General features: G+C 43.1%; 1 long non-coding RNA gene across 13 annotated transcripts; it reads right to left on the reverse strand.

The window, feature by feature from the left end:
• Positions 1 to 881: 881 nt before the first annotated feature.
• LOC137208758 (uncharacterized) lies at positions 882 to 25,961 on the reverse strand. 13 transcript variants are annotated; one of them, XR_010935752.1, is made up of 6 exons: positions 25,095 to 25,961; positions 22,758 to 23,002; positions 9,221 to 13,069; positions 8,301 to 8,342; positions 7,656 to 7,830; positions 4,482 to 6,618 (listed from the first exon to the last, which is right to left on the reverse strand). It is a non-coding gene; the product is annotated as an uncharacterized lncRNA (long non-coding RNA). The 13 variants fall into 13 exon arrangements; XR_010935746.1 differs by adding an exon at positions 882 to 1,323 and having other exon boundaries at positions 5,239 to 6,618; positions 7,656 to 13,069; XR_010935755.1 differs by having other exon boundaries at positions 7,656 to 11,455; positions 12,895 to 12,967.
• Positions 25,962 to 27,018: the final 1,057 nt, after the last annotated feature.

Genomic DNA, 27,018 nt, shown 5'->3' on the forward strand with positions numbered 1-27,018 from the left:
TCCAGTGCCCACCCTGCCACACAGTAGGTGCTCATTTATACCTGTTGAAGAATCAATGTATTTGATAGAGGGATGTGACCAACTTGACCCCAGGAGCCATCAAACAATAAAACACCAAGACTTGGCTTTAGTCAGTGCAGCTTTTTCTTCTCAGAACAAACGAACAAAAACCAAAACAAAACAAAAATAAAATCAGGCAAGGCTTGGGTTCTGAAAGACACTGAACAGATACACTTGAGTTCTTATCACAAGAAAAATCAATACCTTTCCCAGCGTCTGAGCCTTCGGCATTGACTTGGAAACCCTGAAATCCTCCTGGCCGGAGGCTCTCCTGAGTCCAAAGGCTGATCACTCAGGCTCCAGCACCCCCAGCGGCCCAGCCAGTGTGAAATCATTTCCTTCTTGGAACGCGGGGCAGGCATTAGTGTGCCTTCCAAGCCCGCTGCCTCCTGGCTAATGTAGCGAGTGGACAAGGAAAAAAGGAGGCAAATCGAGCAGCTGTGGGGCTTGGGGTTTTCTCCTGCTGTGGGAGAGCGGGTTTCGGAATATCGCAGGGGAGTTAAGCGCAGCTGGAAGGTTGGCCAAAAGCTAAGCAGATGCTTGACCGAGCTACAGCATCACCTGGGGACCTTTCATTTAAATTATTAGTAGTATTTACATTATTATTAATTTTTTTTTTTTTTTTTTGCGGTGTGCGGGCCTCTCACTGTTGTGGCCTCTCCCGTTGCGGAGTACAGGCTCGGGACGCTCAGGCTCAGCGGCCATGGCTCGTGGGCCCAGCCGCTCCGCGGCATGTGGGATCTTCCCGGACCGGGGCACGAACCCGTGTCCCCTGCATCGGCAGGAGGACTCTCAACCACTGCGCCACCAGGGAAGCCCTACATTATTATTTAATGACCGATTCCTGGGTCCTGCCCTGGAGTAGATTCATGGTCTCCATCTTGACATCCTCTTCTGGAGATTCCATGATGAAAGCACTTGGAGGAGTCAGTTTCTGTCTCAGTCCTGGAGTCCCCATCGTTCTAAGCTACCTCCAAACTTTTCAGCTCAGCCGGGGTCCCAGGCTCGAGGGAATTCTCCCCAAGCGCTCTTCTTGGAGGAGCAAGCTGACACCACTGGGGAGGAAACGTCCTTTTCAGAACATAGAGTGTGGAAAAGAAGAGCTGGAGAATTCTCAAAGACTCTTCTCATAGTTGCAGCCATGTGTGTCAGTACATCTTGGAAAGCGTTCATCTTCAAAAATCATTACAAAGAGTGTAGAGAAGTGTGCCCTTCTGTCTGTTTAGAAGCATGTCAAGATTCCTCCTTTCAGCACTTCGGCTCCTACGAAGAAAAAGTGTACCCTTTGGGTATCTTGTTAACAAATGAGGGATAGTCCTCGTAGCTCAAGGAGCTGTTCACAGCCCTCCAGTCCTCTCCTCCCTGGCTGTCCCCACTCTGCATGAGAGTAACTCCCATTATGGGAAGGCCTGTAGTAAGTGTTTTACACACATTTGTCTCGTTTACTTCTCCTGACAATCTTATGAGTTAGGTCAGGGGTGGGCAAGCAATGGTCAGCCACCTATTTTTGTAAATACAAGTGTATTGGACCATAGCCAGTGCCATTCATTTACATCTGTGGCTGCTTTTACTCTACAAGGACAGAGAGAGTAGTTGTGACAAAAACCCTATGTCCTGCAAAGTCTGAAATATTTGCTATGTGGCCCTCTACAGAAAAAGTGTGTCGAACCCTGAAATGGGTCATTGGTACCACTTTATAGATGGGGAAACAGAAGCACAGAAAGGCTGTGTCGCCTAAAATCATTTAGGTTAGAAATGAGTGTCAGAGATGTCCCCAGCCCCAGAGAAACTCTTCCTGTGCTTCTCCCCACCCTACACTGTAGAACCTCTTACTCTATCATGCTGGTCTCTTCCTGCTAAATGTGTCACCCAAGAAAGACATGCGTATTTGCTCTGAACAAAATGTCGCAGGCTGACCATCACACAGAGAGGCCTGCAGGAGATGCTGGAGTCCCAGAGAGGTGGTCATCCAGCCCACCCCCTCCTCTCCCAGCCCCTAACATCAGGGCTCCCAGCCTGCCCAGGGTTTATAAGAGAGACCGTCACCCAAAATGGACAGAGATAGCTCTTTAAAGTCCAAGAGATCAGCTCAGGGATTTGCTGACTGAAGAACTAGAGAAGAACCAGATAGCCCCTAAGCCAAGGACAACAGCTGCCCTTGCTTGGGCAACACCCCAGGAGAGCTTATCCCTAGTCCTAGCCCTGGGGACAGGCCCTGCCATTCTGCCCTTGCCGATGTCTTTTCACCCAGCCTCGCCTTGGTTTGCCTGTTGGTATTACTCATAGCCATGCTGCCCTCCTGTCCAGAGTTCCCATCTGGTCCTGGTTTCTGCCTGTCTGACCTTGGCTCACACTTGAACTCTGTGGGTAAGAGGCTATGCCTCAATAGTGGTCTGCAGTTCCTAAAGGATGTCAAAGCTAAGGCTCTATATCTTGGGGAGAATGGCCCAAATTTCCATACATATTCTGAGACCAAACCAATTCTGAGAATAGAATGAAAAGTGAAACCGGTAGAAAAGATTGCTGAGTCAAAAGCCACCAAAATTTCCAAACACATAGAAATCGTTGTATCAGTTATGATAAATCCGTACAATGGAATACTGTGCAGCCACTTAAAATGATATTAAAAACGATTTAAAAAATAACGTGTTACAGCAGAGACAGAGCCAGTTTCACGGGTGTGGGACCTATGCAGTGAAACAGGGCCTGTGTTTGGAAGGGCTCCACACTTGGTTTAATTCTCCATGGCCACCATCTTGAAATTCTTAATAAGTTTTGAACAAGGGGGGCCCATATTTTCATTTTGCACTGAGCCCAGAAATTATGAAGCTGATCCTAAGCAGATATATCTCCCCAAATTCATCCTCTCCTGACTTCTAGAAGTAGAACTTCCCCAACCCAACACACATACACATTCATCCTGACTAAACTCTCCACATGAGAATTCCTTTTCAGTATTTCTTGGGAAATTTTCATGTTTTTCCAAATTCTGAAAAAAAAAAATCAGTAAAGAAATTGGAGGGCTTCCCTGGTGGCGCAGTGGTTGAGAGTCCGCCTGCCAATGCAGGGGATACGGGTTCGAGCCCTGGTCTGGGAAGATCCCACATGCCGCGGAGCGGCTGTGCCCGTGAGCCATGGCCGCTGAGCCTGCGCGTCCGGAGTCTGTGCTCCGCAACAGGAGAGGCCACAACAGTGAGAGGCCCGCACACCGCGATGAAGAGTGGCCCTGGCTCGCCGCAACTACAGAAAGCCCTCTCACAGAAACGAAGACCCAACACACCCAAAAATAAATAAAAAGAAATTGGAGTAATAGGAAGAAGTATAATAATCCTCCTTCAAGAACTGAAGCTTAACAATCAACATAGAGACATTATTGGTTTTAATCCACCAATGTCAAGTCAAAAGCTAGAGCAGAATCACAAACAGGTTAAGGTTGGCATTTCTGGGAACCAGAACAGGAACACATAGGCGAGAACTGGTCATGACCTAATCAGTCATACTTGTAGCTCTTGTCCTGCTATAAGTGTGTGTTTGTGGCTGTGACTGCTGCTAATCGCAAGTCATTCTTGCAAATAAAATAAATATTATTGTTTATGTACATGTATACTTTATATATATATATGTATCTTATTAATTATGTTCTCAGAAATAACAAGTTTGGGGAGCAAAATAAGCCCTTAAGTGGGCAATTTGGCCTGTGATTCTATATAGTGCTTTACCTGCTTGAGGTTTGAATGTTAAATTATTTAAATATTACCCAATAATGTTCACTGGTATTTTCCAATGTTTGATTATTTACTACAGGCTCTAGTTGTTTGTAAATTCACTAAACTTAATATTTCTTATTTATTAAGCTATCATTGTTAGTTATCCATAGTAATGAGTAAAGACTGTGAGGAATACTGGAAGTCCTTTAAGAATAACACGATTTCAGGAATGTCTAAGAATTCCCAGGAATTCCAACTTCTCATTTGTAAACCCTGAAGATTCATATCCACTGGGTATTTGGAAACACTGATTCTACATATAATTGTTCAACTAGAGACTACCATTTGCAGCCTCCCTTGCAGCTAGTTATAGTCATGTTCTAAGTTTTGGCCAATGAGATGTAAGCCCAAGTGAAGGGTACACCTACTGAATCATGTTTTATGAAGAAGCTGCTTGCCCTCCATGCTCTCTTTCCCTCTTCCCCTGACCTGCAAATGATGAAAACTGGAGGAGCCGCCTGGGACCAAGATATGGAGACCACGTGTTAAAGAAGAAAGAGCTGCTCATCCAGTTTGTTCCCTGGATGACCTTGTGGAACAGAACTGTCTACCTGCCCTAGCCTATCTTTAGACTATAAAATAAGAGATGAATAAATCTTGTGATTTATGAATCCTATGAATAAATAAATCCGAAGATAACCCTCTGCATCGAGTCTCTTTATTATAGCAGTTTAGCTTATACAAACACATAAGGAACATGCTTATACTATAATGTCACTTGACAAAGCGTCACACATAATTGCGGATCACATTATGTTTCACTATTCTGTGTATTACATTACACACAATTGTGTATACAGTTCCAGGATGCCCCATGGATACAAAAATCTGCAGATACTCAAGTTCCTTGTATAAAATGGCCCAGTATTTGTATATAACCTATCCACAACCTCCTGTCTACTTTAAATCATCTCTAGATTACTTATAACATCTAATACAATGTAAATACCATGCAAATACTTGTAAACAACAATGGAAATGCTATGTAAATTGTTGCCAGCATGCAGCAAATTCAAGCTTTTGCTTTTTGGAACTTTCTGGATTTTTAAAAAAATATTTCGACCTGCACATGGTTGAATCCATAGATGCAGAACCTCCAGATACAGAGGGCTGACTGTATATACAATATAACCTCAATGACTAAAAAAATACACAAAGAAAATGCCCAGAAGAAAATATGTCAAAAGCCTGGCAAAAAAAAAAAAGAAAAAAAAGGAGATGAAAGAAGCCAAATCAGACATTGTTCCAGAAAGAATTAGGTAGCGTTATCTCTACGGTCCTTAAACTAATACTTATTGAGCATTACTTATACTCTGAGCAGGGAGCTAGAACAGAGAACAAGAAAGACATATTCTCTGTTTGTATAAAGTTTACAGTGAAACTAGAAAGGAAGGTGTTTGTACATAATTACCGGCATGAATGATATGAAGAATTTAGTCTCTCCTTTCTATGAGTCTTTCTCCATGGCAATGGGAATATCGGTGAGATGCGGGGTTTTGGATAATCTCAGCCTCCTTCAAGGACTGGTCATTTCCTAATGCCTTAGTAGAAGCTGAGGTTTCACCAGGAGGTGGTCCGCCCCTTCAGCAGTCCTTGGAGGCTAACGACGATGGGCAGGAGAACTCCAAGGATTTCCATTCACATTCCTGCCGCTCCTCTTGAGCAATTTCCATCCAGTTTCCCCAGCCCTGGGCTAAAGAAAACTGGAAAGTATCCCAGCCTCATTATGCTCTCTGTGTCAAGGGACCCCTCCTTATCTAAGAACACAGGGCTGGCTGTTGGGTTGCCATCTAGGGAAAACCAAGAACGTCTCTTTGGTTTGCGTTTGGGGGAAAAGCAAAGAAAAGCTGAACAAACATATGAGTGGAAATTTGGCACTTGTCTTACACAGTAGCTATAATTTTTGTAGCCTTAAAAAAAGTGAGAAAGTCTAGTATTCTGTTCAGCAGAAGTCGGCAAATATGCTGTAAGAGGCTGTTTGAGCCACTGAGGGGAGATCAGTTTGCTGTTGGGTAAAACTCGGTGCTTACTGAAGATTATCTGTCCATCTATCTGCCCAGTGAACACGTCCAGCTCTGCCAGCCACTGCAGGGCATTTCTGTCCGCATACCTGTCAGATTCCATTTTTCACCAGAAGCTTCATTAGGAAATAGAGGCTGAGCATTCTTAGCGGCAGTTTCAACAGCTGCAAATAATGAAGGAGAAGTCAAAGCAATTAGCCAAGCCCTTGGCAGTAGGATTTAAATAGCTAAGGAACTAATTATGTGTCCCGGGCACCCATGCATTGTACTTGCCACATCATCAGGCCACAGTAAAGACTGTCTCACAGCTGTGTGTCTCACAGGACAGGAGTGAGACAGGAGTTACCTTGGTGAATTCCTTTCCTTCTCCTTCTCGGTAGAGAAGGCTGAATCTTGCGAGACAGAGTCTGCTCTTGTGTACCCACTATCCGTTCTTCCCTTCTTCCTTACTATCAGAAACAAGACTTTACCCAGATTGACAATGTGCCTGGATTTAAAAAAAAAAAAAATTTCCTAGTCTCCTTGGCAATTACAAATGGCCAATAAAATATTAGTGGAAGTCAACTGAGTCTTCTGGGAAAGCTGTCCTTCTCTCCTTTCTCCTTCTACCTGGAACATGGATGTGATAAATGGAGTTCCAGCAGCCATCTTGTTACCACGAGGCAATCTTGGGAGTGGAATTCATGAGCTTAAGATGGAAGAGCAGAAAGATTGAAGGAGGCTGGCTCCCTGATGATCATGAAGCTGCCATGGGATTCTCAGCCTCTAGACTTCATGTTACATGACAGAAAAAGAAATTTTTATTTATCACAACTATTAATTCAATTATCTGTTTCTAGCAGCAAGTCTAATTTTAACACACACATTCAATTTCTACCTCTCCCCCAAGTTTTTCTAAGAGCCCCTAGAAAAATTCAATCATTGACTGAGGCAGTCATTCATCAACAGACGTTTACTTAATGCCCATGAAGGCCCAACCCTGTGGTCCACATGGGGCAATGGAAAGGCGAGTATGCATGGTCCCTGACCCTGCGAGCACAGTTCCCCACTTTACCATTAGAATGATCTGTTTTCTCCCACTGAACTTTGTGTCTCTGTTAGAATTGCCTTGCAACAGAGGAATTGTGTAGGCTGCTGAAAGGCAGAGAACCTGCCTTGTTCATTTTGGTATCTCCCTCCCACAGTCCCTGGCCCAATGCCTCTCCTTACGTGCTCAATGTCCATGGCAGGGGTATATAAAAGTTGAGCCTTCAGTCTTTCCCAGCTTGTTTCAGCCACTGCCCACATTTGGCAGTCACCATATAAAGAGTTGCCCTGTTCTGACTCAGGGTTCATTGATGATGCTCGTCTCTCTCCAGCCATGCGCCTTGGGGTTCAGACCCCCATTTCATCCTCACCATTCTCCTCAGATATGACGCAGTAGAAGATGGGGCTTCCTCTCAATTCTGCCTCTGCCTCTCAATCCTGGCCTTGCTTCCGGTATGGCCTTGTCACCTCAGCCAGGTAATGAGAACGCTTTGCGTCCCCCCGCCCAGCCACATATATTCAGGGTGAAGAAACCATCAAATCTGCCAGGCAGTGCCTTATTCTATCAATTGGTCTAGAGTGGGATAATCTCTGAAGATCAAGGGTTTCATAGAAGGGGAGCCAGTGGGCTTCCCATGGTACATCCCTGGGGGTCATTTTTAGCAATGGGATTGTGGGTCAAATACACCCACATTTGTTTCCCTCTAGCCTTCTCAGACTCTCCAGTGTGCCAGTTCCCAGGCCCGTCATGACCAAGGCAGGCTGTCTGCTAGATCCTTACTCTGGCCAGCTGGTGAGGGGGGTGGGCATCAGTCTTGGGGTCCAGGCCCAGATTATGCTGCAGGGTGGTGTGGTCTGCATACCAGCTCCATCCTTTTCCACCTCTGGGGCTGTGGACATATTACTTAACAATGCTGTCAGTTTCCTCGCCTGTCCAATGGGGACAACACATCGACCTTAAAGAGTTGTTCTAAAGATTAAAGGAGTCAAAGTGCGATAGCCCTTAGCCCTGTGCCTAGGACACAGTGAGCTTTCAGTCAACGGTAACTGTCATCATCTGTCATCATCAGTATTAGTAAAACCTGGCATCACCTGTTGTTAGAACTGTCTCATAACTTGGTGAATATTAAACATATTTAAGGTTCCGAAATTGGTAAAGAATCCTAATTCGATTGTTTTTTAGCAGGGGGAGGGGTAATTTTTAAAAGTGACCTTTTCACTTATTTTTCTCTACTCTCTACTTTATTTCCCATTCTTCACTCTAGTGATATCATTTGTCCTTTAGGTCATAAGGAAACAACCAAATTGCAGTCTAAGTTCTCATTCTAACATCCTTGCTCTGAAGCATCTTTCTTACTCACTATCCGTTGGGTCAACTTGCCGGGTTTTTTTCTTTTATGAAGTTTACAGTAAAGGGTCAAATTACCTGCTCGTTTTCTTCCCAGGATGCTCCCATCCATGGATGTGTCTGAGGTGTGGTGAGACAGGCAGAAACATAAAGATGCATGTGGGAATAAATGTGTAAATGTATTTAGACTTTATTTGGGGAACCTGGGCTTTCGCTGTCGTCCAAGTTCAACAGAGATGGCTGTGCAGACCAAACAGTGGTTAGTCGTTGACACCAAAAACCATTTGCAGCCCAAATTAGACACAACAAATCTGGGAAGGAATTTTTAAAAATCCAAACCTTGCAACCCTCCCCTCACCCCAGACTACTTAAGGCAACAGAAGTGAAGGGAAATACGCATGCCAAGAGGAGGCGGGAATCCAGAGCGGATTCCTCAGGCTGCAGCAGGTGAAAAACACATTTGCTAAAGCAGAGCACATTTGGGGGATTGGGACAGAAAAGCTGGGGGTGCTTGTGAGACTAGGCCCTCGGTCCTGCCTCCCCTCTATTCCCGCCGTGAAAAGCTGTCCAAGCTGAGGGCGGGGTCATCCCTATGCCAATGTCATTGGTAACAAAGTAGAAAAACTCAGGGATTCTGGCTGAGGCTGAGCAAAAGCCTGCAAATCCAGACAGGAACATAGGTGAGTGGAGTGGGTGGCTTGAGGGCCTGTGGTGGACCAGAGACAGCAGACCCTGCAGGAGAAGAGAGCCTCCCCCAGGGGGCGCTGTCTGTGCAACCCTGCCTGGCCGTTCCTAGGAAGAAATGTAGGCGGAGAGCGACCAGATCTTCAGATGTTTTAAGAGATGCTATAAAAGCTCCTGATTTTCAAATGCTGGCAACTGATTCAACACATTTGACAACACTGTGTACAGACTGGAGAAAACAAATCTGTCGGCTGGATCTGGCTTGCAGGGGAGCCCGCTTCGGCATTCTGGATGGGGGCTGACTTTTATCTTACCTCTGAAGCTTGGGGTTTCAGGAGCTGGGTTGAGAGCCCTCATGTATCTGCGTTCACTCTGCTGCCCGGATCATCCTACCGCTAAATTAATCTAGCCTAAGAACTCCTTTGCAGCACTGAGAAAAGCAAAGCTCCAAAATCAAAGTACAAACCCAGACAAAAACCTTCCGGGTAGAAGCCTCACAGATTGAGCTTTACTTTTCTTTTTTATGTATTTTATAATGTCCCGGAATGCTTGGCCATTTTAAAATCACAAGTGGAATAAGAGTCACGGTCCTCTAGCTCCTGGGACAGTCTGGGGAAGGAAGGGAGAAATGGAGGGTGCGAAGTGACACGCCCAAGACCACCCAGGAGGCTGGGGGCAGGGGCTAGTTAGGGGCCAAATTTATTTCCTCGGGCTTCCCTGGTGGCGCAGTGGTTGAGAGTCCGCCTGCCGATGCAGGGGACATGGGTTCGTGCCCCGGTCCGGGAAGATCCCACATGCCGCAAAGCGGCTGGGCCCGTGAGCCATGGCCGCTGAGCCTGCGCGTCCGGAGCCTGTGCTCTGCAACTGGAGAGGCCACAGCAGTGAGAGGTCTGCATACCGCAAAAAAAAAAAAAAAAATTATTTCCTCCTTCTCCAGCTCTTAGTTTGAGGCATGTATTCCCAAGCCACCCCTGGAATTTGGAATATCCAGATAATGGCTCTGGTAGATGGCTTGCGGAGCAGGGTTTGGAGGGAAAAGCATCATGTCTGGGTGGGAAGGGTGAGGTCAGAGGGAGCCCTGTTAGCAGGGCCGAGGGGAAACCCCGACCCCAGTGGGTCATGGTGGCACCACTGTCTTTTGCATCAACCAGGCAAGGACTGTCCACAGGAGCCCAAATGCCAAAAACGCCAGTGCATCCTGGGGCGAGGATTCGAGTCAGAAAACACATTGCACAAAAATCTCCAATTCCAGGCGAGTGCTGTAGCAAGCCAGCCAGCCAGGACTTCCAAAGTCTGACGTCCTCCTCTTCCTGCACAGCGTGACTTCACCACCGCAGCGTGTCTGGGGAAAGGGAAGAAGAAGAAGGCAAAAAGCAAAAAACAAAAAACCAACACAAAAGGCAAGGTACGGCTCCCCAGCCTGTGATTAAGCCCCAAAGGGCTGGCTGCTAATCACCACAGCCCCGCACCCGCCTTGCCTTTCCCCCGCAGATACCAAAGTACCTCCCTCACGTACCAGCACATGCGAAACTTTCACTTCGTTCCCTAGAGCTCAGACACTGGGCCTGCTCAGAAGGATCTGGGAGCTTGCAGAGCATTGTGGGTACTGACATGCAAATGAGGAGCACAACCAAGCGTGTCCCACATTGCTTCAGAGGACCTGAATTTTTTATGGCTTGCATGTGCTTTTTGATGTTTTCATTGTCTCCCAGCATAACTGATACGCATTCCAATTCTGACAACTAGAAGTTGTCTTTTTTTGTTGTTGTTTTCTTCTCCTGCAGCTGGTCTTCTCTACCTTAAAACAAAACAAACAAAACAAACAAAACCAAAACCAAAACAAGGGGTGGGGGACGCAAAAAACAAATCCACCATGGTAACAATCGGAGGTTACTTTAAGAAGTGAAATATTTTAAGCAACTGAACCACAGATGCAACCAGGAAAGGAAACATGTTGATTCTCTTAAATTCCTTGGAGGAAAACAACCCCAGCTTGTCTACCTCATTTAAAGGGACAACTTCCAAAAGGAGTAGATGTCCAAAAGGAATAAAGCAGGGAGAGAGCGATTTTTTTTTTTTTAATTTGCTGGTGGTCAGTCATGAAAAGCCTGTTTCTATTATGACATACACCCTCCCCATCTGTTCGCACTTGCTCTTAATCAGGGGGAGTTCATTTGGAAAAAGTGAGACCCCCTTCCCTACACACACACACACACACACACACACACACACACACACACACACACTCACACACACTCCAAGGACTAAGTGAACTTTTAAGGGAACCATTTTCATTTTATAGTTATTTGCCCTTAAAGGATCCAGAACCCCGTAACCCATGCCAGATACCTCAGGCTCAGCGGTTTTTCTGGTTTGGCTGAGGAAAGGAATTGCTGAACAAATCAAGGTCACTTCTGAGAGAATCCTGTCAGTGCCCACTCCCACTTCCCAGCTCTGGAGACTAAGATCGTGGGGTGATGGGCAGGATGGCAGAAGGCCTGTCTGAAGCTGGACGTGGGACCTTCGAAGCACTCCAGTTTCCTTCCAACCTTAACCGCACGAAGAGGAAACAGGGCAAATCTTGTGAATGTGAGTGCAATGGTGATGTCTACAGACATCCTAACACACCTTGTGTTTGGCTCGCCATTCTCCTCATCCGAGGTCTTGAAACTCATCCTTCCAGCCTCCATATACCTCCTTTATCCAAACTCAGCATCATTCTTTCCCTTCGGCGCCATTCCTGTGCATCCACTGGCCTTGGACAACCAGTCAACCAGTAGAGGTCAACCTCCCCATGCACTCGTGCGCCCATGCCCCACCCTCCATAGCTCAGACAATTTAGACCCAGTTATTCTTTCCCATCCTTCCTTGGCACTTCCTCCCATAGCCATGAAATCCCCCCACAGCCTTGGCAGGGGGCCTCTAGGTTCCGAGGCCAGGGCTGCTGAGGTCAAAGGTCAGCAGCTCTGACCTTTAACCTCAAGGTCAAAACTGCCCCTCAGACAACTTCTGTCTCCACCCTCAGCTCCCAGCAGCCCATCTTAGGAACAGTCAGTGTTGAGAAGTATTTATGAATGAAAGAATGCAGCACTTCATTGTTTACTCAACAGCTTCACACCCTTTGTGTCTAATTTCCACTGTGTCTAAACAGACACACATTGTGTCTAATTTCCACTAAAGGCCTAAGAGGCAGGTATTAGCATCTCCATTTCACAGGTGATAAAATCGAGGCTCTGAGAGGGCATGTGACTTCCCCAACTGTTAGATATCCAAAGTCCAGTGATCTCCCAGCTACGTGCTGCTTCTCCACAAGAGATACCACTCAGCCCTTCACCATTTTCAAATCACTTCCACAAACAATATTTCTGGGACTTCCACGATGACTCTGTCAGATGCGTATGAATAATAACCCTGTTTTACAGATGCAGGATCGAGTAGCATAAACCCCTGCATTCCCATTGCAGTTCTGTTCTCTTCTTCCAGAACCTTCTTTGGAAGACCACGACAACTGCAGTGATTAAAAAGGTGTCTGATTCTCCCACTGCATAAGCTCCTGGGAGTGGGAGGGGGTCAGTTAGGAACTTGAAGGCGCCATGTTAACCTTTTCAATTACAAAAGACTTTAGGGACTTAATTAACCAAACCACCCTCAAGACCACAAGAATTTATGATCCTTCTAAACATACCCAAATGAGTCTCGGGAAGTATCTTAGGTAGCCAGAATCCAGCTCCATAAAGCATATAAATACATCTAAAACAGCAGTAAATGTTTCCACCCTTCTATTTTTTTTATGACTGCATGTACCCCAAATAGAAATGTTGGCAGTCACCCCTTTAATAACGCTATTTATATTTAACTTATCAGGGTAGAAATAGAAGCACAGTAGGCATACATACCAGACTTTGGTTTATGTGCTATCAACTTCAGAGCCAGACAGTCCTGATTTTGTACTGACAATAAAAATAAAGAGAGTCACAAGTGTTCTCACCCCATCCTCGGCTTCCAGCTCTGGTTGCCCTTCAGCATATCCAGTTTTCTCTGGAGCATCTCAGAGGTCACCCCTGGGGGAAGGAGAGAGTCTTCAAATGGACTCAGCTTTTCAAATAATGAACAGGAGGAGGATTTCTTGAGAAAGGTTTTGTACTGGTGGCTATAGTAGTGCTCTAGAAAAAAAAATCAACTGGCACAAATTAGGGTGGACACAAAAAGAAACAATATCCCTAACTGCACATAAAAGCTGTCCAAACATCCCCAGCCCAGCCCCCCTCCCCCAGCACCCTCACATTGTTTAGATTTCAGGCTCTTGAAGAAAATGTATTTCTTTTGACATTTAATAATGTCTGTTGACATGCAACATCCCTGCTAGGGCTTTTCATTTTTTTATTAAATGATGTAAGTTCTGTAACTGATATCAGTTGTCATCAAACATCATAAAGCCAATCCTGCCTCAAGTCATCAATATTTATTGTCCCTGGTGAGGGAGAGGCTGTTTTCAGTTTGGGGCAGATGGGTTTAATTTTTAAGTAGAACAGTTAAGGCAGACGCACCTAGTATAAAATATCAGACCGGCAAGGATCTGCCGACATGGTGCAATTGAGATGTTCATGCAGTTGAAAGGAAGAGGATGGGGGGAGAGAAGGATAGAGAGGGAGGAGAGAGAAGGAGAGGGGGGAGGTAGACGCAGACAAGAGAGGGGAAAAGAGCAAAAATGGGGAAAGGGAAAAAGAAAGGAAAGAGGAAAAGAAAAAAGGGAGTGTGGATGCTCAGCAGACGTACGGCATGTACGTGAACAAAACCCCCTTTTCTAGTGAAGGCTATCAAAACAGATTTAGGGCGTAGGAAGGACACACCATGCTCCCGAAGGGCAGGCTGAGTACTGCAGCGAAAAGGGAGTTAGAGAAAGTGAAAGTGAAATAGAAGAGGATGAAAGTAAAAGAGAGAATGTGAAAGACAAGTCAACAGGGAAATGAATAAGATAAAATGTGAAAGTGAAAGACAAATGTGAAAGAGAAAGAAAAATGAGAGAGTGAAAAAAATGGAAAGAGAAAATGAAAAAAGGGATAGAGAGATCTGTAGAGAGAGAAGGTGAAAGAGGAGTGAGTGGAGAGGTAGGGTCAGGAGATGCTAGTGGGTCTGACAGCTGGTACCAGCCTGGGAAGAGAGGGAACCAGGACTAGCATCCTGGGGGCAGGGTGGGAGGGAGTTGGATAGCCTTTGGGCAAGCCAGTCCCAACCAGAGCCAGCAGGAGTGCATCAGTTTTTCTCTGGCACCCTCACCTGTCCTACCTGTGCCCTCTTCCCCCTTAAAAGTCTCCATCTTATGTGGCAGGCTTCTGGAATCTTCTCACACTCTACCTCAGGCTCTGAGCATCTCATTTACACTGAGGCATAAATGACTGATAAAGCTTAATGGGATACTCCTGGCTGGGTTCAAGTTTTCCTTATTTGATTTTAGTGCTAATGGCAAATTCTTAGACCACAGTCAGCCAGGTAGGGAAAATTTTAGGGGATGTGAAGCTAGTGGCTAGAGTCTCATCCCATAGACAAGTCTATCCTGCCTCCTAAATGTTCTGTTGGGGACACACTTTGCAGACCCAAAGTTCTTTTTTTTTTGGAGCGATGGATTGGGGAAGTATGATAAGTCTTGGGCTTAGATGGCCTTGGACAAACCTCGGGTCCTGAGGCTTCTGCTTGGGACCCCAGTCCTGGGCTGCTGAATAGAGAGACCAGAAAGTGGGACCTCCAGAGGATGAAGAACCTTGTCCTTCATTTTGGGACTTCAGAGGGACTCTTGCAGAGAGACCAGGGCCTGGGAGGGAGGAGGGGTCGGGAATGGACTCCTTGCTCTGCAGTGTCCTTAAACGCCCAAATTCTGCCCACGCTGGCTTTTGTGCTGATGTCAAAATCAGAGGGAAGAAAGGAAGAAGGAAGGAAAAGCCTTAACAAAGACAGTTTCCAAAAAAGCTCCTGGTAAAAAAGAAATAGGTCAAACCTCAAAGCAGCCCAGCAAACTCTTCCTAGTGGTTCAGCCCACCACTTGCATTTTGAAATTGCAGGTCTTCGTATTTATGTAACCTGGCCTGTGAGGTAGGCAGGGGCAGGGAGCCCTCCCACAGTGTGGACGAGGATTCTAAGGCAGGGAGAGTCCCCCACACAGGGTCCCAGAGAATGTTCAAAGCACCAGAGGAGCCAGACCCACGGACCTCACTCATATCTGCTATCTTCCTTTCCTCCTTGGAAGAATGAGAGGCAGGGGGCAGGTATTAATGTTCCAACACCCCATAACTGGCTTCTATTTCTCCCACACTCCCTTGTACATTTCCGAGTAGAAAGATACTGTATTCTTTAACCCTCTCCTGAATTTTCCCATCCGATCTGGACAAGTGCCAGGACCTGGATGCCACCCTGGTCTCTCCTGTTGGCGTGCATCCAGGCCACCCTCGGCGGTTACCTGGTAGCTCATTGACAGCTCACGTTGCGTCACTTGAAGTGGCTCCACGCCATTCCTGCCCAAGCACCCAGCTAGCAGCCCAGAGCTCATTGGGGACATTGGGGGCCTTGTATTTCTGGAGAATTGAGTGATTGGAAATTTCCTGTTTCCCCATATCCTCACTAACATTTTGTCTTTTCTTCTGACTTTTCTAATTGTTGCCAATTGGCATCTCATTGCTATTTTAATTTGCATCTTTCTAATTACTGATGAGGTTGAACAGTTCTCCATTAACTTATTGGCCATTTAGCTTCCCCTTCTAGGAGCTGCTCACATCTCCCCATTAGATTTTCTGTCTTTCTCTTCTTAGTTTGCAGTATCTTATATTCTAGAGTCTACTTCTTTGTTAGTTTTAGACAGTGTTTATTATCTCCTCCCAATATGCCACCCATCAGTTAATTAGGGCTTTAGTGGCCATGTTTGAGCAGATATTTTAAATTTTGATGTAGTCATGTTCACCAATTTTTGCCATGTGGTTTATGCTTTGGGTGTCTTATTGAAGAAAGCTTTACCACCCTAAGGTCAAAAAGATATTCTTTTACATATTCTTCTATTGAATACACAGCATTTTTCTTTCACATTTAGGCCTTTTTTGAGTTTATTTTTCAACATGGTTTGAATTAGAGTCAAACTTTATTTATGTTCATCCACTGAGCCAGTTACCCTAACAGAATCTATTAAATAATTCGCTTTCTTTTCTCCACTGAATCCTTGTGCCTCTTTATCATACATTATTGGTCTCTTTCTGAGTTTCCTTCTTTATTCCATTTGTCAATTTGTCTGTTCTTTTGCACTAATGCCCCATTATCTATATTACCATGTCTTTGTAGAATATCTTGATATTTAAAAGGGCAAAGTTTTCTTTCTTTGCTCCTTTTTATTTTTCAAAATTATCTTCGCCATTTATGCAGCTTTATTCTTCTTAATTTCAGAAGATTTATAAAGGTCCAAAAAAGATAAAATTTTATTGGAATTGAATAGAATTTTAAGAACTGATGTGGGGAGAATTGACATTTAAGTTGCTCTATTTATAAGCATGTTCTATGTCTCTATTTATTTAGGTTTATTTTACTTAAATTGTTTTCTCTGTAAAGATCTTGTGTACTTTTAGGTTCATCTCTAGATACTCCTGGTAATGGAGGGTGATGGTAGACTATTATGAATAGTGACATGATCTCTATTATATTTTTCTAGTAGGTTATCACTGGTGTAGTGGAACCACAATATTTTTTTTTAACTTTTTTAAACTTCAACGTTATCAACACAAAAATTTATAGACAGTAAGATGCACCAATTTTGATTATAGGATTTAATGAGTTTTAACAAGTGTGTACACCTATGTAATCACCACCACAATCAAAATATAGAACATGTACATCACCTGCAAAAGTCCCTTCTTGCCGCTTTGCAACTTCTGTTCACCCAAGGCAACAACTGATTCGCTTTCCATCACAATAAATTAGAATTGCCTTTTTAAGAATTTTATTTTCTAATTTTTGTTTGATAGTGTCTGGAAATAAATTGATTTTTGTATATTGACCTCGTATCATAAAATACTGTGAAATTAGTATATTAGTTCCAGTTTCATGTTTATAGACTCTTGGTAATTTCTACATAGACAATCAAATAAATTCTCCAAATAAAGAGAATTTCACTTCTTTTCCAATCTGTATGCCTTCAATTTAAAAAATTTCTTTCCTATATTATTGCACTGTCTAGGACCTCTAGTACAATACTGAACAGGCATGGTGAGAGCAGACAGCTTTGCTTATTTCCAACCTTAAGGAAGAAATTTTCATTTTTCACTCTAAAGTATGATATTAGCTGTAGGTATTTCTTATAGATAACCTGTATCTGTCTGAGGAAGTTCTTTCTTATTCCTAATTTACTGAGTGTTATTATCATGAATAGGTATTGAATTTTATCAAATGTCTTTTCTACGTCTACTGAGATGATCATGTAAGATTTCTATTCTATTAATAAGGTGAATTGTGTTTATTGATCTTTTTTATTGTTTTTGCATCCCTGGGATAAACACCACTTGGACACAATGTATTATCCATTGTATACATTATTGGCTTAGATTTACTAAATCCTGTTAATGTTTTTTGCAGGTATTTTATGGAAAGTATTGGTCTATAATTTTCTTTTCTTAGAATTTCTGGGGTTCTTTTGCCTTGTTTTCATATTCAGGTAATACCAGCTTCATAACATGAGTTAGGAGGTGTTCCCTCTTACTCTATTTTCTGTAAAAACTTAAGATTGATATTGCTTCTTCCTTAACTGTTTGATAGACTTTACCAGTAAAGATATCAGGGGCAGGATTTTTCTTGTGGGAAAGCTTTTAATTACTAATTTATTTTTTAAACTGATTTAAGATACTTGAGGGATTTTTTTCTTGAGTTATTTTTTGTTGTTTTTGTTGAAAATTTGGGTCTTTTAGGTGACTTTTCCATTTCAGATAGGTTGTTAAATTTATTTGATAACATTGCTCAAACTATTCCCTTATTATTCCATTATTATTTTAATGTCTGTAGGATTCATAATGATGTCTCCTCATTTATAGTTGATATTAGTAATTTCTGTCTTCTCTTTTTTCTTTTGACGACTCTAACTAGAAATTTATCAGTTTTATTGACATTTTTAAGAAACCAGCTTTCTGTTTCATTGATTCTTCCCCCCCCTTTTTTTGTCTGTTTTCTGTTTCTTGGATTTCTATTCTTATATTTATTATATTCTTCCTTCTACTAACTTTAAGTTTATATTGTTCTTATTTTTCTAACGTCATGTAGCAAAAGGTAAGATTACTATAGTGGAGGGTAAGATTACTGATTTTTAACCTTTATTCTTTCCTAATATGGTTATTTAAGGCTATAAATATCTCTCTAAATCCTGCATTAGCTGCATCTCACATTTTTTTGTCTTCATTTTCATGAAGTTAAAATATTTTCTCATTTCCCTTGAAATAGCATATAATTGGGTCCAGTCTGACAAATGTGTCTTTTAGTTGGAGTGTTTAGGTCATTTACATTTAATGTAACTAACAATATGGTTGGATTTAAATATACTGCTTTGTTATTTCCTTTTTTTCCCCTCCCATCTATTATTTATTTTTCTCTCATATCCCATGTTGTTGTGGATCAACTGGGTATTATTTCACATTAAATTAATTCTCCATTAATAGCTCATTAACTATCCTTCTTTGATTCTTTTTTGGTTGCTCTAGAGTTTACCATATATACATGTAACTTCCTACAGTTTGTCTTTTTAGCAATAATATACTATTTCACATATAAGAACGTGGTTTGCAAATTCCATCATCTGTCATTTTCATGTTTGTTTCTTTTGACTATTTTTTTTCTTGGCTCTGGGTCATATTTTCCTATTTCTTGCCATTTTGAGTAATATCTTTTGGGTGCTAGACATTGTGAATTTTATGTTGTGTAGTGCTAGATTTTCTTGTTTTTTTTCTGGAGTGTTGGGTTTGTGTGGCAGGCAGTTTAGTAATGTGCAGATCAACTTGTCCTTTTGAGGCTTGTTTTAACCATTTTTAAGGGTAGATTTAAAGTGACTTTTACTCTGGGCTATTTTAACCTATTACTAAGGTATGACTTTTCTAGTGACTCTACTGAAAATTTCAGATGTTCAAGAAGAACTCTCTCCTTCAGTTGGTCAGAACTCAAGTGTCTCCTTGCCCTGTGTAAACACTTGAAATTATTTACTTTACAGTTCCCCAACCTTCTTTTCCTGGTTACATAGAGTTTCATTCTACATGGGCACATTTTAGTAGTCAGCAGAAACTCATGGAGTTCTTTTTTTATTATTATTAATTTTTATTAGAGTATAGTTGCTTTACAATGTTGTGTTAGTTTCTGCTGTACAGCAAAGTGAATCAGTTATACATATACATATATCCACTGTTTTTTAGATTTCCTTCCCATTTAGGTCACCGCAGAGCATTGAGTAGAGTTCCCTGTGCTATACAGTAGGTTCTCATTAGCTATCTAGTTTATATATAGTAGGGTATACATGTCAATCCTAATCTCCCAATTCATCCCACCTCTCCCCTTCCCTCCTTGGTGACCATAAGTTTGTTTTCTACATCTGTGACTCTATTTCTGCTTTGCAAATAAGATCATCTGTACCATTTTTCTAGATTCCACATATAAGGGATATTACATGATATTTGTCTTTCTCTTTCTGACTTACCGCACTCTGTATGACAGTCTCTAGGTCCATCCATGTCACTGCAAATGGCATTATTTTGTTCCTTTATATGGCATGGAGTTCTTCCTCTATCTAACCTCCTTCCTCTCTGGTTCTCTACCCACAAGTTCCAGTCTCCTCAGCCTCATCAAACTCTGATATCTTTCTTCCCAGCTCAGTGGGGCAGCCATGAACTGCTTGAGAAGCCCCCTCTTCCTACTGTATTCCAGAATATTCTTCCAGGCAGGTCAGGGATTGTAGGGTTTGCCTCATTTTTTGCCTTTTTTGAAAGATCGTAGTCCTGTGCTACCTGCTGTTCAATACCTGAAAACAGCTGTTTCATATATTTTATCCTATTTTCTAGTTGTTTATGGTAGGATGGTAAGTCCTGTCCCAGGACTTCAACATAACCATAAGTAGAAGTCAGAGACAACTTTTTTTCATTGAGGTATATAAATTACTCTTGCATCTAGCAATCTTGCCAGACACTTAGGAGTCTTAAGAGTTTTTTCTATTGATTCTGTTGGATTCACTGTGGGAATGATCATTATCATCTACAAATAAGTACAATTTAAAAAAATTCTTTCAATTTTCCATATTTTGTCTCATTTTCTTATTGTAGTATTGGACAGAATATCCTATACTATGTTGTTTAAAAGGATAAAGTATATATTTGTCTCATTAACAATCTTAATGAAATATATCTGAATTTTTTTCATTAAGTTTAGCTTTTGCTCATGTATATGTATTGGGCACTTAACAATTTAAGGAAAGCTTTTTCAAAGTACCTTTTCTCTGAGTTAAAAAATCATAATTAGATGTTGAACTTTATGAAAATCATATTCTGGATATATTGAGATAACCATGTAATTTTTCTTCTTAAGTACATAATATAGTGAATTTCATTCGATTTTCTGAGGTTGAGCTATACTTTGACATTATTTAGTTTAGCTATATTATTGAATTTGGTTAGCTAATATCTTTCTAGCATATTCCTCTCATAAAATATGTTAGGTAGCTTTCCCTCCTTCTGATTTCTGAAACAACTTGTGTAAGGTAAGGATTACCATTAATTTGACAATTTAATAGAACTCACTTCTAAAATTGATACTGGAGTTTAGAGTGGAAACCTATTTGATCACCATATCTACAGCTGATATTTGAGCAACATGAGGGTTAGGGGTGCCGACCCTCCATGGAGTCAAAAATCTACAAATAACTTTACAGTTGGCCCTCCATATTCGTGGTTCCATCCATGCATATAACTGCGGACTGATTGTGCAGTACTGTAGTACACATTTAGTGAAAAAATCCACCAGTTAGGGGACTTATGCGGTTCGAACCCATGTTGTTCAAGAATCAACTGTATTACTCTATTAGCTATTTCTATTCAATATTTCTATCTGTCTTATCCCAGTTTGGACTTTTTATTTTTTTCTGACAATTTATCCATTTTGCCTAAGTTTTCCAATCTTTTGCTATACAGCTGTTCATAATATTCTATTATTATTCTCTAAATTTTTACTGCAGCTATAGGTATTTATCTGCTTTAATGATGTATCTATTTATTTGTATCTTCTCTCCCTTCTTTCCAAAATCAATTTTTCACAAGCAATCCTTTTGATAAAGGAACTATTCAGTATCTTGGCTGGGGTGGCAGATACACGTATGTAAATGTGACAAAATTGCATAGAACTATACATGTATGTATAACTGAATCACTTTGCTGTATACCTGAAACATTGTAAATCAACTGTACATCAATAAAATAACCGAATAAATTGGGTGCAATAAGTTGAAAAAATTTCAGAGAACTAAGTGCACACACATGCACACACACAAATATGTACAAGTAAAACTGGAAAATTCTAAATAAAATCAGTGTATTGTAATATTGTCAATATCCTGGTTGTGCTTTGTACTATGGTTTTGCAAAATGTTACCTTTGGGGAAAAGAGTACATAAAATCTCTATATACTATTTATTATGATTGCATGTAAATCCACAATTCTCTCAACCAAAATTTCAGTGAAAAAATAAACTTAACCAGCCATCTGTCTCTTTTTATTAATCTTTTCAGAATGCTAGCTTTTGATCTTGTTAGTCTTGTTAATTTTTTTCTTTTCTCAGTTCCATTATTTCTTACTATTTATCCTATTTTTATTATTTCTTTCCATCATGCCTTTTTGAGATTTCTTTTTGCTGCTGAAAAAAATGTGAAAGTTTAGATCTCAAAGCCTAGATGATTTGTTTCGGTTTTGTTTTTTTTTTCCTGGACAAATGTATTTAAAGCCATATGTTCCTTCTTTCATGTGGTGCACAAATCATGGTATACAGTGTTTTCATTTGCATTTAGCTTTAAGTATTTTAGAACTCCCCTTATGATTTTCTCTTCAACCCAAGAGTAATTAAATAGCACAATTTTTAGTTAGCTAATGGATGTAATTTTTTAAGCTAATATCAGTTTCTTCTTTTCCCAGCGTGATCTGAAAACATTGTCTGATATTAACTCTTTAGAATTTATTGAGGTTTCTTTTATGCCTAAGTTTATGGGTAAGTTTTTGTGTATGTTCTATGTGCACTCAAAAAATGATGTATATTCTGTGTTAGATACGTTGTTCTATAAACACCTATTAATGTGAGTTTACTAATTGTGTGTATTTCTGGACTTTGGTTCTTATTCATTTTTTTCGTTTTGACTTTTGATCCCGTCAGGAATCTCTGTTTTTTTAAAATCAGTGACTTTAACCTATTTACAATTACTATTATGCTAGGACTAATTTCTGCCACTTTAGCCATTTCCATTTACTCTACTGTCTTAAGTCAAGTTCCTAGAAGCAGACCCTGAAGCAGGGATTTTTGTTCAAGTGATGTCTTAGTGGAGAGCTCTCAGGAGAATGAGGGACACAGAACAGGGCAGAGGGAATGTAGAGTAAGATTGCATTTTCAGCTGGAGCTGAGCTTCCCCTGGGGAGGGTGGCTCACCACCCTGGCTAGGCTGAAGCTCAACTTGCTGCTGACCTCCATCCTCCAAGGGATGCTGGATGGGCACTGCTGTGCCTTGCAGAGGAGATAAAGATCAGTGGTCTGCCCGGACAATGTGAGAAAGTGAAAAGAGCAAACCTTCAAAACTCTCCCACACCCCTGGAACTGACCCTCTCTTACTCTGGGGGTTCCCACTCTTCAACCTGGAGACCCATCATCTTCTTTCTTCTTAAGGGTTGGTTCCACACATCCTCACTCTCCTTTGGTAGTTCCATCCACCTTCCTCTGGCCTCCATGGCATCTGCAGGGCTGGGAAGCGAGCAGTAGCCTCTGTCAGTTTACCCACTTGTCCTGCCCTTTCAGCTTCCATTCACTTCCTTCTGTCACAGGCCCCTTCTGAGAACTCGAGGTCCAACTTAGATGGGTGAAATGGAGATTAACACGAGTGACAGCCTGCACTTGGGGTACCAACCCCCATCTTCTCCAACACTGTCCATTCTCCCTTCCTCAAGGATGAGTCCTTTCTCAGGAGGCTCCCCCATCTCTCAGGTAGGTAGAGTCCTGCTAGAGGGACTCCACATCCCTGGGGCTGGTCCACACGTGCCTGCATCCTTGGGGGAAAGCAGTTCAGACTCCAGCTAAGACTCCCCACCCATTGTATTATACATAACTTAAATTGTACCAAACTCTGTGACGTGGCTGATAATAAAAGAAGAACATATAAAGTTAGAAGCAAAACACTTACAAATAAAGTTAACAAGATTATGAGACATATTGCATGGAGAGGTAAAAGAATTCTTTCAGGAAAGATATTTGGATTTGAGCCCTAACTTTACGTGGCAGCTAGGGTAAACCAGACAGGCACTGGGCCACATTCAACTGGGGATTAACCCTGAATGGTTCATTTAGAAAATCAACAACAAACATTTCTAATTTATAAATTCCTCTTTTTCAAAAGCTTACATATCTTTAAACAAGTTGGTCAAATTCCTCCTTGCTTCTTTTATCCGGCCAACTTTTTCTTCAAACTCACTTGACAAGTGAAAGAATAATCATGTTACAGACCAAGTCCACAGCTTTTTTTGTTTTGCCTTTCTGCTTCCATTTTATTATTGGGTTTAGAAAACAATTTTAAAGGCGTGTTCTGAGAGGGAGGTGCAGTATTGCGCTCAAATGGAGTGTGTGTGTGTGTGTGTGTGTGTGTGTGTGTGTGTCTCCTGGCCCCTCCCCGAACAATTCATTTCATACCTTGAAGCCTTGTGCTGGGGTTTTTGTTATAAACTATCCCCTTTTCACAAGTAGCCTCAAGCAACAATTAGTCCTGCAAGTAATTTCTGAGTCAAACGGTGGGTTTGGGTGAGAACCTGAGCAAGCAGTTTGCAAGCAGATGTAGCCCGAGGTGAAGTCACTCTCTGTGTTTAATGGGAGGCAGGAAAGGGGTGGAGGGAAAAGGGAGGAAGCACAGGCTGGTGTGTCTGGCCCAGAGCTCTGAATGAGGAACCAGTGAGTGGAGACCACCATGGATGGACAGAATAATGACTCCTAAAGATGTCCACGCCCTAATCCCCTAGAACCTGTGAATATGCCACCTGACCTGGCAAAAGGGACTTTGGGATTAAGGTTGAGGACCTTGAGATGGGGAGGTTAGCCTGGATTATCCGGGTGGGTGCAACTCGTCTTTAAAAGTGAAGAATGAAAAAAAAAAAAAAAAGTGAAGAATGTTTCCTGGCAGTGGGCAGAGAGGTGTGCCCGACGGAAGTGTCAGCGAGATGCAATGCTGCTGGCTTTGAAGGGGGAGGGGGACTCCATGAGCCAAGGCAGGCAGTGGCCTCCAGAAGCCGGAAGAGGCAAAGAAACGGATTCTTTCCTAGAGCTTCCAGAAGGAGCGCAGTCCTGCCGACACCTTTATTTTAGCCCAGTGAGACCCTTGTCCAACTCTCGTAAAATACTAAATTTGTGTTGTTCCAAGCCACTAAGTTAGTGGTACTTAGTTACAGCAGCACAGAAGATGAATATAGCCTGCCTCTAATGCTGCCCCTTACTGGCCCTAACATTTGGCCATGCCACTGAACACTCCATAAGCCTTGGTGCTTTCATCAGTAAAATGGGGACAGATTCACTTTTTATAACCCCAAACAGTCCAGGCCTGGACAACCCATGGTTAAAGGTGAAGTCAGCTAAACAATAACATACATATGTGTGTCTCTGCCCCATCCCCGCAGAGTCAGCAGGCACCCAGCAAGCCTCGTCCATGCCCACCTTCCCACGGGACAAAGGCTATATATCTCCGTGAACTCAGGAAGTAGCCTGTAGCTTTTTTGCCAGGCCCTACGTGACAGCTTCAACTTAACCCAGTGGACAGGACTGCTGTCAGTCAATTTCACAGCCCCTTACTGCTCTTTGATTCTAACCGCTCAGCTCAGCACTGAGCACCCTCCTTTACCATCCCCCCCTTTTGGGAAGCAGCCTAGACCTCGTACCCAGATCCCTTTCCCGGCAAAACTTACCTGTCCTGTGTTCCACCCGCTTCCCTCAGGGGCTTGCCCTGTACGGATCTGATAAATTCCAGGAGAGCTGGGATGTGCCAAAGATCATTATTTTCCCCTTGACAGTTTTGCCCAAGGCTGGCCCTGAAGCAGAAAATCCACCCAGAACAGGTTGGGGGCACAAGCTGCCCATGCTTTTTGTGATGCAAACATGCACAGTCTGTGAGACCCTCATGGGGAGCAACATCTTCTAGGAATCAGCCTGAAAACACCCAGTCGAGGCTTTGCTTCTTCCTTTCAGGATGCCAGAGGATTGTAGGAAGGATAATCTGCTGTCTCAACGGCATCCCCTTGAGGCCAGTTTTCTACCTGGGGTCCTCAGGGGTTTGCTGGGGTCGCTGATGAACACGACCTTCCAGACTCAGGCTGCATCTTTCGATGGGAATGCCATCCAGCTTTCAGAAGCTGAGCGTAAGTACCCACGTCCACCACGGGGTTCCCGGACAGAGCAGCTCTGGTGGACCAAGATGTTGCAGACACGGCCGTCCTCCATGGCCTGTGCTCTGAGCTGGGCCCAGGGGGACACTGGACACACTGGGGAGTCTCCTGACCAACTCTCAGTGAAGTGTTCTCTTTTGAGAAAGAATTTGAAAAAAACTCCTAAGGATTCTAGAGTGCATTCTGATTGAGCTCTTTTCAGAAAGAAAAATTCCAAATCCCCAAATGATAGGCAAGCATGGATTGGTCATCACCCTGGAGCAGGAGGACGGACGTCAAGATGGGACAAAATGAGAACAAAGGAAAACTCAGAGGAGCCTTCCAGGAGCTGCTTGTTGACGTTGGCCCGAGAGTATCTTGCTCCGGCCTGAAGGCCACAAGATGGCAGCATTTCTGAATGTTCCAGATCCACCCAGGGGCCGCCTCTCAGGGTGCTGGGGTGCCTTGGCGCCCGGTCAGGAGCACATCCTCCCTCGTGTTCAGGAAGAAGAAGAGTCCCAACTTGGGATGCTCTGTCCTCAGCCAGAGATGGGAGAGAAGAGAGCCGGTGCAGAAGGGCTGGAGCTCCACGGTGAGCATTCAGCTCTTTCAACAAAATCAGCATTGAACCCAAGTGCCTGTTGGCCAGTGGCCACTTTGGGTGTTGGCTGGATGGTCGTTTGTCTGAAGAACGGCATGTTATTTGGTCAGAGGTAGTGTGGAGGTCAAGGAGCTTGGCGGCACTTAAGGAAGTACATCCCCCCCCAGACGTCAGTTCGTGTGCTCTGGGGGATTTTATTCTGCACGGCCTGGCATTCAGGTCCCCACTCCAGCCCCACCAGCCTGGATGCCTGCACCAATCATTTGGGGTGAAAGACTGGACAGGTTTTGCTATTAAAATCCTTCCTGGTATCTGTCTTACATCCTCCATTCATTCACTCATTCCGTAATTCACTTTTCAGTCAGTGCCTATTCAGTGCCTCCTACGAGCCAAGCGTTCTGTTGTGTCCTGGCGATACGAGAAGGACCGTTCTGCCATCAAAGAACTTGCATCTAGTTGCGGGGCTGGGAGGCTGGGGGGAGTTAATTAATCACAATGATAAAAACTGCTTTGCAGGCAAAGTGCAAAGTGTTCTGGCGGGGACTCTGGAAGGCTTTGCTCTTTATTAGCAGTCGACCTTGGACAAGGTAGCGAGGGCCTCTGTGTGGTCCCTGAGATTTTGCATAAGACGGTGGTGAGGGTTAAAGAATTAGCACATGTGGCCACGTGTGGCCTATTGTAAATGCCACATGAGAGCTGCCTGCTCTGTTTCTGTTTCTATTTCTGTTGTGCAGTCCTCACCTGCAGGGGGAGCTATTCACATGTGCTCTTCACACACGCGGCTGACGGTGGCAGCTTTGACAGCCCCTCAGAGTTCCAATTTCCTCATCTGTAAAAAGAAGTAATAATGCTGACATCATCATGTGA

The sequence above is a fragment of the Pseudorca crassidens genome, chromosome 16, assembly GCF_039906515.1.
Source record: "Pseudorca crassidens isolate mPseCra1 chromosome 16, mPseCra1.hap1, whole genome shotgun sequence".
NCBI classification, from domain to species: Eukaryota; Metazoa; Chordata; class Mammalia; order Artiodactyla; family Delphinidae; genus Pseudorca; species Pseudorca crassidens.